A 5,478-nucleotide genomic window follows, 5' to 3' on the forward strand; every position below is an offset into this window, starting at 1 on the left:
TTTTTACTAAAGACGGTAAAGAAAAAGCTGTAGTTACATTGAATAATGAATTTAAGTTGTTTTTACCAGATAGATTAGCTAAAAGGGGTGACGAACTAATAGGCTATATGTTAGAATATGATTTAGTTATGACTTATAATGGTTTGATAGATGTGAAAAATAAAGCAGGATTTACATATAAAACTCATGATATTACATTTAAAAAAATGGACAAACGTCCTGATAAAACAAACAAATATCCTGATGAACATCCTGATAAAATAAACAAAAGAGTAAAATATTACATTTATCAATATAAAAATTGTAAAAATTGTGTTAAAATACCAAGAAAAAGCGAAGAGAGTTCACCGAAGGCTCACGAGTTGGCTCCGTCAAAGAGTTTTCAATGCCTTAAATGCGGATCTAAATACCATACAACTAAATGTTCTTATACAGAAAAATATTTATTCTTTGATTATGAAGCAATGCAAAAAACAGGCAAACACGTAGCTAATTTAGTTATATCTCACGATTTTAGCGGAAATATTAATTCTTTTAAGACTAACGAAGATTTCTGTAATTGGTTAATTTCTAGAGATCATCGAGGACACACAGCTATTGCACATTATTCTAAAGGTTATGATTCTTACTTTATTCTAAAATATTGCGCTGAAAACGGTATTAAACCTTTCTGCGTATATAATGGATCTAAAATTATGTTAATGGAAATAAAATCAATTAATTTAAGAATTATTGATAGTAGTAATTTTGTTCAAGGACCTTTAAAAAACTTCCCTAAAACATTCGGTCTAAAAGAACTGAAAAAAGGTTATTTTCCACATTTCTTCAATACAACGGAAAATCAGAACTATATTGGAAAAATACCTGATACAAAATACTATGGTGCGAATTCTATGAAACCAAAAGAAAGGGAAGAGTTTTTAGAATGGCATAAACAAAAAAGAAAAGCCGATTATTTGTTTGATTTTAAAAAAGAACTTTATGATTATTGTAATTCTGATGTTGATATATTAAGAAGAACTAGGAGAACTAGGAGAACTTGAACAAGTCATGAATTCTTCCATCTGGCCCTGTGGAGTTACTATAAATCGTTTTTTCTTCAGGCGCCCCCAAAACAACAATCCACCAAACCAGAGTGTAGTGGCGTAACTGTGTTAAATTTATATCACCTTAATATTCAAAGCTTAAAAAACAAAATTTTAGATCTAGAAGCCTTTTTGCTGTCTGATGGCCCTTTTGAAGTACTATGTATCAATGAGCATTGGATGACGGCTAATGAAATCGAGGTTCTTAAATTAGGAAATTATTGTACAGTTTCTAGCTTTTGCAGAACTTTGCGCTATCATGGTGGAGTAAGTATTTTTGTTCATAATTCCATGACTCATTGCAAATCTTTGAGTTTTAATAGTATTGAGTTTGATTTTGAAGTTTCTGGATGTTTATTAAATGACAACTTAAATGTAGTTACACTGTATCGTTCACCTTCGGGGAATTTTGATGTTTTTCTGGAAAAATTAAATTTAATGCTTTCGTCTTTAACCAAAACCAATAATAAAATTATTGTAACAGGCGATTTCAATGTGAAATTTGGCACTTCGGATAAGCTTGCTGTTGCTTTGGTTAATACTTTTCTTTCATATGGTTTATACTCAACTGTTTTTACTCCAACTCGAGGAAATTCCTGCCTCGATAACATTTTCACTAGCTTTCAAATCAATGATTATCAAGTAACAACTCATGATCCAGGATTATCTGATCATTGTGGTGTATGTATGAGTGTCTTTGTTCCTACTTCGTCTCTAGTGGCAAATGAAAGTTCTAATACCAAATATAGACCTATAACTACTTTAGGATTATTCCACCTATATAACTTTATTGAAAATATCAACTGGGATTTTATCAACAATACTAACAATGATGTTGAAGACTTATTTACTCAATTTAACAGTATTCTAGTACATTATGTATCTATTTGTTTTCCTGAAAAAATTTTTTCCACTCGAGCATCAAAAAATTGGTTTAATGACAATTTGCGAGCTTTACGTAACATGCAAACTCTGCTTTTTCAGCTTCAAAACAAACAAATTATTGATAAAGAGGTTTACACTGATTTCAGGAAATTCTATCGCAGTGAAATTGCAAAAGCTTTAGTTAAATTTCATGATAACATGATCAACAACGTCCCTAACAAACAAAAAGCATTGTGGGATATTGTCAACACAAAGAGAAAAAATTCTGTTAAATTGCCTACGAATCTGTCGCCTGACACTATCAATAACTATTTTACTAACATTGCTGCCAATACAATTAACGCGTTACCCAAAACATCAAATATTTTAACATCGTTTGAAACTGACTCTCGATTTTCTTTCCATGAAGTTTCGTATAACGAAGTTAGGGATGCCATTAATCATTTGAAGAAATCTAATAGTCGTGATGCCTACAATATTAGTTCAAAAATTCTAAAATCGTTAGTAAATCTTATAGTTATTCCTCTGACTAAAATCATTAATAGGTGTATTAGAGAAAGTTTATTTCCAGCAGTTCTAAAAATTTCCAAAGTTGTACCGGTTTTTAAGAAAGGAGATCCGAATGACATCAGTAATTATAGACCTATTTCTCTAGTGCCTATTTTAGCAAAGGTTTTTGAGTTTATTTTAAAAAAGCAAATCAACTCGTATTTTGAGAATAATAGTCTCTACTCGCAGTTCCAATTTGGTTTTAGATGTAATCACTCAACATCCCTAGCTATTAACTACCTTAGTGAAAAAATTTTGTCTAGTTTTGAAAATAAGGAAAATACCTATGTTTGCTGTTTGGACTTAACAAAAGCATTTGATTGTGTTGAGCATGGTATATTGTTACAAAAATTAAAATCGTATGGATTCTGTGTCAGAAGTATTAATTTGATGAATTCATACTTAATAAATAGATGTCAGTTCGTTTCTGCTCACAATATTAATTCCAACAAAATGGAAATTAAATTTGGTGTACCGCAAGCATCGGTCCTAGGACCGACTCTATTTCTCATCTTTATAAATGACCTGCCACTTTCTATTAAAGATACTAATTTCTTACTGTTTGCTGACGACACCACTATCTATGGCGCTTTTGATTCAAAAGAGGCTCTGGATCACATAAAAACTTGTGTTGAAACCAAAATTAAAGACTGGTTTATTGGTAACAAACTTACCGTTAATTGTGCCAAAACTCAAGAAATTATTTTTTCCTTAAACAAATCATTTATTACCCCTTCTTTTATTAAGCTGTTAGGTGTTTTTCTGGATTGTGGATTGACTTGGGAAACTCATTGCGACTACTTAGTTACCAAACTTTCTAAAAAATTGTTCTTGTTTAGGCAGTTGGTATCTACCTTATCGACTAAAACTTTATTATCAGTTTATCATGCCATATTTCACAGTGTTCTTTCATATGCCATCCTTGCTTGGGGTCATTCGCCACATACAGCTAAATTATTCAAAATACAAAGAAAATGTATCAGAATTATTGCTGGCTGTCACTATCAGAGTGACTGTCGTCAATATTTCAGTAACTTCAAAATTTTAACGGTTCCCTGCACTTATATTTTGCAATGTCTTCTATATACTCATCAAAACTTAAACAAATATGATTCGTTTGATCATGCATACTCCACCAGATTCCGGCATTTACTCAGACCAAATTTTCTGCGATTATCACGTACTAGAAACAGCACAAGTTATTACTGTATTAAATTATTTAACATGTTACCTGACACCTACAAAAACCTTGAGTTCAAGGCTTTCAAAAACTGTGTTAAATCTTTCCTGCTACAAGAGGCATTTTACTCTGTTGATGAATTCAGTAATTATTTTTGTAAAATGTCATCTTAACTAAGTTCTCTTATATAATTATTATTATCTGCTTTTGTATACGGTTAAAGTGTATTTTCTTGTTTTCTTTTCTTTCTTGGTGACGTATGTAAGATACTTTGTATTTGTAACATCAATAAACATTATTATTATTATTATTATTATTAAGAGGATGTCTTGAATTAAGAAATCAGTTTCTAGAAATTGCTAATATAGACCCTTTTAGATATATTACTATTGCTGGTGTTTGTATGGCTATATATAGATCAAAATATATTAAGAAAGATACAATAGCTGTTGTTGATAATCTAAAAAAAGATCAATATTCTCAACAATCAATTTCATGGTTAAATAGTTTTCATAATCCGAATATAAAACACGCATTGAACAAAGGCGAAGTGAAAATATGTGGATCAAAAGTTGACGGGTTTGATGAAAAATCCAATACTGTTTACCAATATCACGGTTGTTTTTGGCACGGTTGTACAAAATGTTATAGTTCAGATTTTATTAATAATAAGAATAAAACAACTATGGAAGATCTTTATGAGAAAACAATAGAAAGAAGCGAGCAATTAAAAAAAGCTGGTTATAACTTAATAGAAATGTGGGAATGTGAGTGGACGAGGTCAAAAGAATATAAGAAAGAAATGAAACAAATTGAAGAAGAAATTAAGGAACTGGAAGAACTTAATCCTAGAAACGCATTCTTTGGAGGAAGAACGAATGCAACAAAATTGCGCGTTAAGGGGAAGAAAATGAAATATATAGATATTTGCAGTTTATATCCAACAGTACAATGTTACGATGATTATCCAATTGGACATCCTACTAAAACATTCAAACCTCGTACGTATAATTCAGATTGGTATGGTTTAATAAAATGTGCAATTTTACCACCAAAAGGTTTGTATCACCCCGTTTTACCTGTTAAGAATAAAACCAAATTCGGGCAAAGCCCTCATGACCGAAGGGAATTCGGTGATGAAAAACTAACATTTCCATTATGTCAATTGTGTGCAAAATTAAATAATCAAAAAGATAAATGTTCTCATACAGAATCTCAAAGAATTATCAGAGGAACCTGGTGTACCAACGAAGTAAAAAAAGCAATTGAAAAAGGCTATAAAATAATAAGTATTGATGAGGTTTGGCATTTTGAAAAAAAATCATCAAATTTATTTAAAGGATATGTGAAAGCGTTTATGAAAATTAAATTAGAAACAAGCCCTTGGCAGGATGATTTTGAATCAGAAGAAGAATATAGAAAAGCTGTAAAAGAAAATTTAGGTATTGAATTGGGTAAAATAGAAAATAACCCTGGAAAGAGGGCTGTTGCTAAAATATGCTTAAATTCCTTATGGGGTAAATTTGGACAAAGACAAAATATGGGTGCAACAGAATATGTTACAGATGTTAAAAGATTTTATGAAATTTTATTAGATGACAGACTTGATAATATACATATCAATGAAATAAATGAAAATATGTTACAAATTGATTACAAGTATAAAGATTGCTATGTAGAAAATAATTTCAATACCAATATATTTATAGCTGCTTTTACAACTGCAAATGCTAGACTAAGATTGTACGAAATGTTAGACATATTAGGAGAAAATGTAGT

General features: G+C 30.5%; 1 long non-coding RNA gene across 1 annotated transcript; it reads left to right on the forward strand.

Annotated features, from left to right (window-relative positions):
* Positions 1 to 1,034: 1,034 nt before the first annotated feature.
* On the forward strand, positions 1,035 to 4,005 carry LOC135266726 (uncharacterized). The gene is made up of 2 exons (XR_010334890.1): positions 1,035 to 1,151; positions 1,204 to 4,005. It is a non-coding gene; the product is annotated as an uncharacterized LOC135266726 (long non-coding RNA).
* Positions 4,006 to 5,478: the final 1,473 nt, after the last annotated feature.

This window comes from Tribolium castaneum, chromosome 7 (genome assembly GCF_031307605.1).
Source record: "Tribolium castaneum strain GA2 chromosome 7, icTriCast1.1, whole genome shotgun sequence".
NCBI classification, from domain to species: Eukaryota; Metazoa; Arthropoda; class Insecta; order Coleoptera; family Tenebrionidae; genus Tribolium; species Tribolium castaneum.